Below are 10,540 nucleotides of genomic sequence, written 5' to 3'. Positions count from 1 at the left end.
TCTCCCTGTTTCTTCAGTTTCTTTCGCCTATTTGGAACTGAAGATCATGGTGGAAGGTCGATTTTCAGCGGAGACATGAATTACGACTTATAACATACAATTTCATGATAAAAACTCGTTTTTCACGAAATTGGAAGTAAAAACCCGTTGCCTTCGCGTCTCTCGAGGGCAATGAGAAAGTTTTTCCCGTTTCTTAAGTTCCTTTTGCCTATTTGAAATTGAAAATCATGGGAGAATCCCAACTTTATGAATTTCTGCTTATAACATGCGATATCATGATAAATACTGGTTTTTTCACTGAATTGGAAGTGAAAAAACGTTGTCTTGGCTTCTCTCCAGAGTCGTGAGGATTTTTATCCCGTTTCTGGAGTTCCTTTAGCCTAGTTGAAATTGAAAATCATGGGAAAATCTCGTTTTTCACCGGAAATATTAGTTTCCGCTTATAACATTCAATATCATGATAGAAACTCGTTATTTCACGAAATTGGAAGTGAAAACTCGTTGCCTTGGCGTCTCTCGAGGGCAGTGAGAAATTTCTCCCTGTTTCTTCAGTATCTTTCGCCTATTTGGATCTGAAGATCATGGTGGAAAGTCGATTGTCAGCGGAGACATGAATTGCGCCTTATAACATACAATTTCATGATAAAAACTCGTTTTTCATGAAATTGGAAGTGAAAAAAAAATCCCTTGGATTCTCTCCAGGGCCGTGAGGATTTTTTTCCCGTTTCTTGAGATCGTTTTGCCTAGTTGAAATTGAAAATCATGGGAAAATCTCGTTTTTCTGCGGAAATATGAGTTTCCGCTTATAACATTCAATATCATGATGAAAACTCGTTATTTCACGAAATTGGAAGTGAAAACTCTTTGCCTTGGCGTCTCTCGAGGGCAGTGAGAAATTTCTCCCTGTTTCTTCAGTTTCTTTCGCCTATTTGGAACTGAAGATCATGGTGGAAGGTCGAGTTTCAGCGGAGACATGAATTACGACTTATAACATACAATTTCATGATAAAAACTCGTTTTTCACGAAATTGGAAGTAAAAACCCGTTGCCTTCGCGTCTCTCGAGGGCAATGAGAAAGTTTTTCCCGTTTCTTGAGTTCCTTTTGCCTATTTGAAATTGAAAATCATGGGAGAATCCCAACTTTATGAATTTCTGCTTATAACATGCGATATCATGATAAATACTGGTTTTTTCACTGAATTGGAAGTGAAAAAACGTTGTCTTGGCTTCTCTCCAGAGTCGTGAGGATTTTTATCCCGTTTCTTGAGTTCCTTTAGCCTAGTTGAAATTGAAAATCATGGGAAAATCTCGTTTTTCACCGGAAATATTAGTTTCCGCTTATAACATTCAATATCATGATAAAAACTCGTTATTTCACGAAATTGGAAGTGAAAACTCGTTGCCTTGGCGTCTCTCGGGGGCAGTGAGATATTTTATCCTGTTTCTTCACTTTCTTTTGCCTATTTGGAACTGAGGATCATGGTGGAAGGTCGATTTTCAGTGAAGACATGAATTTCGCCTTATAACATACAATTTCATGATAAAAACTCGTTATTTCACGAAATTGGAAGTGAAAACTCGTTGCCTTGGCGTCTCTCGAGGGCAGTGAGAAGTTTCTCCCTGTTTCTTCAGTTTCTTTCGCCTATTTGGATCTGAAGATCATGGTGGAAGGTCGATTGTCAGCGGAGACAAGAATTGCGCCTTATAACTTACAATTTCATGATAAAAACTCGTTTTTTCACGAAATTGGAAGTGAAAAAAAAATCCCTTGGATTCTCTCCAGGGCCGTGAGGATTTTTTTCCCGTTTCTTGAGATCGTTTTGCCTAGTTGAAATTGAAAATCATGGGAAAATCTCGTTTTTCAGCGGAAATATGAGTTTCCGCTTATAACATTCAATATCATGATGAAAACTCGTTATTTCACGAAATTGGAAGTGAAAACTCTTTGCCTTGGCGTCTCTCGAGGGCAGTGAGAAATTTCTCCCTGTTTCTTCAGTTTCTTTCGCCTATTTGGAACTGAAGATCATGGTGGAAGGTCGAGTTTCAGCGGAGACATGAATTACGACTTATAACATACAATTTCATGATAAAAACTCGTTTTTTCACGAAATTGGAAGTGAAAACTCGTTGCCTTGGCGTCTCTCGAGGGCAGTGAGAAATTTCTCCCTGTTTCTTCAGTTTCTTTCGCCTATTTGGAACTGTAGATCATGGTGGAAGGTCGATTTTCAGCGGAGACATGAATTGCGCCTTATAACATACAATTTCATGATAAATACTCGTTTTTCACGAAATTGGAAGTGAAAAAACGTTGTCTTGGCTTCTCTCCAGAGTCCTGAGGATTTTTTTCCCGTTACTTGAGTTTGTTTTGCCTAGTTGAAATTGAAAATCATGGGAAAATCTCGTTTTTCAGCGGAAATATGAGTTTCCGCTTATAACATTCAATATCATGATGAAAACTCGTTATTTCACGAAATTGGAAGTGAAAACTCTTTGCCTTGGCGTCGCTCGAGGGCAGTGAGAAATTTCTCCCTGTTTCTTCAGCTCTTTCGCCTATTTGGAACTGAAGATCATGGTGGAAGGTCGATTTTCAGCGGAGACATGAATTACGACTTATAACATACAATTTCATGATAAAAACTCGTTTTTCACGAAATTGGAAGTAAAAACCCGTTGCCTTCGCGTCTCTCGAGGGCAATGAGAAAGTTTTTCCCGTTTCTTGAGTTCCTTTTGCCTATTTGAAATTGAAAATCATGGGAGAATCCCAACTTTATGAATTTCTGCTTATAACATGCGATATCATGATAAATACTGGTTTTTTCACTGAATTGGAAGTGAAAAAACGTTGTCTTGGCTTCTCTCCAGAGTCGTGAGGATTTTTATCCCGTTTCTGGAGTTCCTTTAGCCTAGTTGAAATTGAAAATCATGGGAAAATCTCGTTTTTCACCGGAAATTCTAGTTTCCGCTTATAACATTCAATATCATGATAAAAACTCGTTATTTCACGAAATTGGAAGTGAAAACTCGTTGCCTTGGCGTCTCTCGAGGGCAGTGAGAAATTTCTCCCTGTTTCTTCAGTATCTTTCGCCTATTTGGATCTGAAGATCATGGTGGAAAGTCGATTGTCAGCGGAGACATGAATTGCGCCTTATAACATACAATTTCATGATAAAAACTCGTTTTTCACGAAATTGGAAGTGAAAAAAAAATCCCTTGGATTCTCTCCAGGGCCGTGAGGATTTTTTTCCCGTTTCTTGAGATCGTTTTGCCTAGTTGAAATTGAAAATCATGGGAAAATCTCGTTTTTCAGCGGAAATATGAGTTTCCGCTTATAACATTCAATATCATGATGAAAACTCGTTATTTCACGAAATTGGAAGTGAAAACTCGTTGCCTTGGCGTCTCTCGAGGGCACTGAGAAATTTCTCCCTGTTTCTTCAGTTTCTTTCGCCTATTTGGAACTGTAGATCATGGTGGAAGGTCGATTTTCAGCGGAGACATGAATTACGACTTATAACATACAATTTCATGATAAAAACTCGTTTTTCACGAAATTGGAAGTAAAAACCCGTTGCCTTCGCGTCTCTCGAGGGCAATGAGAAAGTTTTTCCCGTTTCTTGAGTTCCTTTTGCCTATTTGAAATTGAAAATCATGGGAGAATCCCAACTTTATGAATTTCTGCTTATAACATGCGATATCATGATAAATACTGGTTTTTTCACTGAATTGGAAGTGAAAAAACGTTGTCTTGGCTTCTCTCCAGAGTCGTGAGGATTTTTATCCTGTATCTTGAGTTCCTTTAGCCTAGTTGAAATTGAAAATCATGGGAAAATCTCGTTTTTCACCGGAAATATTAGTTTCCGCTTATAACATTCAATATCATGATAAAAACTCGTTATTTCACGAAATTGGAAGTGAAAACTCGTTGCCTTGGCGTCTCTCGAGGGCAGTGAGAAGTTTCTCCCTGTTTCTTCAGTTTCTTTCGCCTATTTGGATCTGAAGATCATGGTGGAAGGTCGATTGTCAGCGGAGACATGAATTGCGCCTTATAACATACAATTTCATGATAAAAACTCGTTTTTCACGAAATTGGATGTAAAAACCCGTTGCCTTCGCGTCTCTCGAGGGCAATGAGAAAGTTTTTCCCGTTTCTTGAGTTCCTTTTGCCTATTTGAAATTGAAAATCATGGGAGAATCCCAACTTTATGAATTTCTGCTTATAACATGCGATATCATGATAAATACTGGTTTTTTCACTGAATTGGAAGTGAAAAAACGTTGTCTTGGCTTCTCTCCAGAGTCGTGAGGATTTTTATCCCGTTTCTGGAGTTCCTTTAGCCTAGTTGAAATTGAAAATCATGGGAAAATCTCGTTTTTCACCGGAAATATTAGTTTCCGCTTATAACATGCAATATCATGATAAAAACTCGTTATTTCACGAAATTGGAAGTGAAAACTCGTTGCCTTGGCGTCTCTCGAAGGCAGTGAGAAATTTCTCCCTGTTTCTTCAGTTTCTTTCGCCTATTTGGAACTGAAGATCATGGTGGAAGGTCGATTTTCAGCGGAGACATGAATTACGACTTATAACATACAATTTCATGATAAAAACTCGTTTTTCACGAAATTGGAAGTAAAAACCCGTTGCCTTCGCGTCTCTCGAGGGCAATGAGAAAGTTTTTCCCGTTTCTTAAGTTCCTTTTGCCTATTTGAAATTGAAAATCATGGGAGAATCCCAACTTTATGAATTTCTGCTTATAACATGCGATATCATGATAAATACTGGTTTTTTCACTGAATTGGAAGTGAAAAAACGTTGTCTTGGCTTCTCTCCAGAGTCGTGAGGATTTTTATCCCGTTTCTGGAGTTCCTTTAGCCTAGTTGAAATTGAAAATCATGGGAAAATCTCGTTTTTCACCGGAAATATTAGTTTCCGCTTATAACATTCAATATCATGATAGAAACTCGTTATTTCACGAAATTGGAAGTGAAAACTCGTTGCCTTGGCGTCTCTCGAGGGCAGTGAGAAATTTCTCCCTGTTTCTTCAGTATCTTTCGCCTATTTGGATCTGAAGATCATGGTGGAAAGTCGATTGTCAGCGGAGACATGAATTGCGCCTTACAACATACAATTTCATGATAAAAACTCGTTTTTCATGAAATTGGAAGTGAAAAAAAAATCCCTTGGATTCTCTCCAGGGCCGTGAGGATTTTTTTCCCGTTTCTTGAGATCGTTTTGCCTAGTTGAAATTGAAAATCATGGGAAAATCTCGTTTTTCAGCGGAAATATGAGTTTCCGCTTATAACATTCAATATCATGATGAAAACTCGTTATTTCACGAAATTGGAAGTGAAAACTCTTTGCCTTGGCGTCTCTCGAGGGCAGTGAGAAATTTCTCCCTGTTTCTTCAGTTTCTTTCGCCTATTTGGAACTGAAGATCATGGTGGAAGGTCGAGTTTCAGCGGAGACATGAATTACGACTTATAACATACAATTTCATGATAAAAACTCGTTTTTCACGAAATTGGAAGTAAAAACCCGTTGCCTTCGCGTCTCTCGAGGGCAATGAGAAAGTTTTTCCCGTTTCTTGAGTTCCTTTTGCCTATTTGAAATTGAAAATCATGGGAGAATCCCAACTTTATGAATTTCTGCTTATAACATGCGATATCATGATAAATACTGGTTTTTTCACTGAATTGGAAGTGAAAAAACGTTGTCTTGGCTTCTCTCCAGAGTCGTGAGGATTTTTATCCCGTTTCTTGAGTTCCTTTAGCCTAGTTGAAATTGAAAATCATGGGAAAATCTCGTTTTTCACCGGAAATATTAGTTTCCGCTTATAACATTCAATATCATGATAAAAACTCGTTATTTCACGAAATTGGAAGTGAAAACTCGTTGCCTTGGCGTCTCTCGGGGGCAGTGAGATATTTTATCCTGTTTCTTCACTTTCTTTTGCCTATTTGGAACTGAGGATCATGGTGGAAGGTCGATTTTCAGTGAAGACATGAATTTCGCCTTATAACATACAATTTCATGATAAAAACTCGTTATTTCACGAAATTGGAAGTGAAAACTCGTTGCCTTGGCGTCTCTCGAGGGCAGTGAGAAGTTTCTCCCTGTTTCTTCAGTTTCTTTCGCCTATTTGGATCTGAAGATCATGGTGGAAGGTCGATTGTCAGCGGAGACATGAATTACGACTTATAACATACAATTTCATGATAAAAACTCGTTTTTTCACGAAATTGGAAGTGAAAACTCGTTGCCTTGGCGTCTCTCGAGGGCAGTGAGAAATTTCTCCCTGTTTCTTCAGTTTCTTTCGCCTATTTGGAACTGTAGATCATGGTGGAAGGTCGATTTTCAGCGGAGACATGAATTGCGCCTTATAACATACAATTTCATGATAAATACTCGTTTTTCACGAAATTGGAAGTGAAAAAACGTTGTCTTGGCTTCTCTCCAGAGTCCTGAGGATTTTTTTCCCGTTACTTGAGTTCGTTTTGCCTAGTTGAAATTGAAAATCATGGGAAAATCTCGTTTTTCAGCGGAAATATGAGTTTCCGCTTATAACATTCAATATCATGATGAAAACTCGTTATTTCACGAAATTGGAAGTGAAAACTCTTTGCCTTGGCGTCTCTCGAGGGCAGTGAGAAATTTCTCCCTGTTTCTTCAGTTTCTTTCGCCTATTTGGAACTGAAGATCATGGTGGAAGGTCGAGTTTCAGCGGAGACATGAATTACGACTTATAACATACAATTTCATGATAAAAACTCGTTTTTCACGAAATTGGAAGTAAAAACCCGTTGCCTTCGCGTCTCTCGAGGGCAATGAGAAAGTTTTTCCCGTTTCTTGAGTTCCTTTTGCCTATTTGAAATTGAAAATCATGGGAGAATCCCAACTTTATGAATTTCTGCTTATAACATGCGATATCATGATAAATACTGGTTTTTTCACTGAATTGGAAGTGAAAAAACGTTGTCTTGGCTTCTCTCCAGAGTCGTGAGGATTTTTATCCCGTTTCTTGAGTTCCTTTAGCCTAGTTGAAATTGAAAATCATGGGAAAATCTCGTTTTTCACCGGAAATATTAGTTTCCGCTTATAACATTCAATATCATGATAAAAACTCGTTATTTCACGAAATTGGAAGTGAAAACTCGTTGCCTTGGCGTCTCTCGGGGGCAGTGAGATATTTTATCCTGTTTCTTCACTTTCTTTTGCCTATTTGGAACTGAGGATCATGGTGGAAGGTCGATTTTCAGTGAAGACATGAATTTCGCCTTATAACATACAATTTCATGATAAAAACTCGTTATTTCACGAAATTGGAAGTGAAAACTCGTTGCCTTGGCGTCTCTCGAGGGCAGTGAGAAGTTTCTCCCTGTTTCTTCAGTTTCTTTCGCCTATTTGGATCTGAAGATCATGGTGGAAGGTCGATTGTCAGCGGAGACAAGAATTGCGCCTTATAACTTACAATTTCATGATAAAAACTCGTTTTTTCACGAAATTGGAAGTGAAAAAAAAATCCCTTGGATTCTCTCCAGGGCCGTGAGGATTTTTTTCCCGTTTCTTGAGATCGTTTTGCCTAGTTGAAATTGAAAATCATGGGAAAATCTCGTTTTTCAGCGGAAATATGAGTTTCCGCTTATAACATTCAATATCATGATGAAAACTCGTTATTTCACGAAATTGGAAGTGAAAACTCTTTGCCTTGGCGTCTCTCGAGGGCAGTGAGAAATTTCTCCCTGTTTCTTCAGTTTCTTTCGCCTATTTGGAACTGAAGATCATGGTGGAAGGTCGAGTTTCAGCGGAGACATGAATTACGACTTATAACATACAATTTCATGATAAAAACTCGTTTTTTCACGAAATTGGAAGTGAAAACTCGTTGCCTTGGCGTCTCTCGAGGGCAGTGAGAAATTTCTCCCTGTTTCTTCAGTTTCTTTCGCCTATTTGGAACTGTAGATCATGGTGGAAGGTCGATTTTCAGCGGAGACATGAATTGCGCCTTATAACATACAATTTCATGATAAATACTCGTTTTTCACGAAATTGGAAGTGAAAAAACGTTGTCTTGGCTTCTCTCCAGAGTCCTGAGGATTTTTTTCCCGTTACTTGAGTTCGTTTTGCCTAGTTGAAATTGAAAATCATGGGAAAATCTCGTTTTTCAGCGGAAATATGAGTTTCCGCTTATAACATTCAATATCATGATGAAAACTCGTTATTTCACGAAATTGGAAGTGAAAACTCTTTGCCTTGGCGTCGCTCGAGGGCAGTGAGAAATTTCTCCCTGTTTCTTCAGCTCTTTCGCCTATTTGGAACTGAAGATCATGGTGGAAGGTCGATTTTCAGCGGAGACATGAATTACGACTTATAACATACAATTTCATGATAAAAACTCGTTTTTCACGAAATTGGAAGTAAAAACCCGTTGCCTTCGCGTCTCTCGAGGGCAATGAGAAAGTTTTTCCCGTTTCTTGAGTTCCTTTTGCCTATTTGAAATTGAAAATCATGGGAGAATCCCAACTTTATGAATTTCTGCTTATAACATGCGATATCATGATAAATACTGGTTTTTTCACTGAATTGGAAGTGAAAAAACGTTGTCTTGGCTTCTCTCCAGAGTCGTGAGGATTTTTATCCCGTTTCTTGAGTTCCTTTAGCCTAGTTGAAATTGAAAATCATGGGAAAATCTCGTTTTTCACCGGAAATATTAGTTTCCGCTTATAACATTCAATATCATGATAAAAACTCGTTATTTCACGAAATTGGAAGTGAAAACTCGTTGCCTTGGCGTCTCTCGAGGGCAGTGAGAAATTTCTCCCTGTTTCTTCAGTATCTTTCGCCTATTTGGATCTGAAGATCATGGTGGAAAGTCGATTGTCAGCGGAGACATGAATTGCGCCTTATAACATACAATTTCATGATAAAAACTCGTTTTTCACGAAATTGGAAGTGAAAACAAAATCCCTTGGATTCTCTCCAGGGCCGTGAGGATTTTTTTCCCGTTTCTTGAGATCGTTTTGCCTAGTTGAAATTGAAAATCATGGGAAAATCTCGTTTTTCAGCGGAAATATGAGTTTCCGCTTATAACATTCAATATCATGATGAAAACTCGTTATTTCACGAAATTGGAAGTGAAAACTCGTTGCCTTGGCGTCTCTCGAGGGCACTGAGAAATTTCTCCCTGTTTCTTCAGTTTCTTTCGCCTATTTGGAACTGTAGATCATGGTGGAAGGTCGATTTTCAGCGGAGACATGAATTACGACTTATAACATACAATTTCATGATAAAAACTCGTTTTTCACGAAATTGGAAGTAAAAACCCGTTGCCTTCGCGTCTCTCGAGGGCAATGAGAAAGTTTTTCCCGTTTCTTGAGTTCCTTTTGCCTATTTGAAATTGAAAATCATGGGAGAATCCCAACTTTATGAATTTCTGCTTATAACATGCGATATCATGATAAATACTGGTTTTTTCACTGAATTGGAAGTGAAAAAACGTTGTCTTGGCTTCTCTCCAGAGTCGTGAGGATTTTTATCCTGTATCTTGAGTTCCTTTAGCCTAGTTGAAATTGAAAATCATGGGAAAATCTCGTTTTTCACCGGAAATATTAGTTTCCGCTTATAACATTCAATATCATGATAAAAACTCGTTATTTCACGAAATTGGAAGTGAAAACTCGTTGCCTTGGCGTCTCTCGAGGGCAGTGAGAAGTTTCTCCCTGTTTCTTCAGTTTCTTTCGCCTATTTGGATCTGAAGATCATGGTGGAAGGTCGATTGTCAGCGGAGACATGAATTGCGCCTTATAACATACAATTTCATGATAAAAACTCGTTTTTCACGAAATTGGATGTAAAAACCCGTTGCCTTCGCGTCTCTCGAGGGCAATGAGAAAGTTTTTCCCGTTTCTTGAGTTCCTTTTGCCTATTTGAAATTGAAAATCATGGGAGAATCCCAACTTTATGAATTTCTGCTTATAACATGCGATATCATGATAAATACTGGTTTTTTCACTGAATTGGAAGTGAAAAAACGTTGTCTTGGCTTCTCTCCAGAGTCGTGAGGATTTTTATCCCGTTTCTGGAGTTCCTTTAGCCTAGTTGAAATTGAAAATCATGGGAAAATCTCGTTTTTCACCGGAAATATTAGTTTCCGCTTATAACATGCAATATCATGATAAAAACTCGTTATTTCACGAAATTGGAAGTGAAAACTCGTTGCCTTGGCGTCTCTCGAAGGCAGTGAGAAATTTCTCCCTGTTTCTTCAGTTTCTTTCGCCTATTTGGAACTGAAGATCATGGTGGAAGGTCGATTTTCAGCGGAGACATGAATTACGACTTATAACATACAATTTCATGATAAAAACTCGTTTTTCACGAAATTGGAAGTAAAAACCCGTTGCCTTCGCGTCTCTCGAGGGCAATGAGAAAGTTTTTCCCGTTTCTTAAGTTCCTTTTGCCTATTTGAAATTGAAAATCATGGGAGAATCCCAACTTTATGAATTTCTGCTTATAACATGCGATATCATGATAAATACTGGTTTTTTC

This window comes from Venturia canescens, chromosome 11 (assembly GCF_019457755.1).
Source record: "Venturia canescens isolate UGA chromosome 11, ASM1945775v1, whole genome shotgun sequence".
Lineage (NCBI taxonomy): Eukaryota > Metazoa > Arthropoda > Insecta > Hymenoptera > Ichneumonidae > Venturia > Venturia canescens.
Note: the sequence above shows the minus strand (reverse complement) of the source record.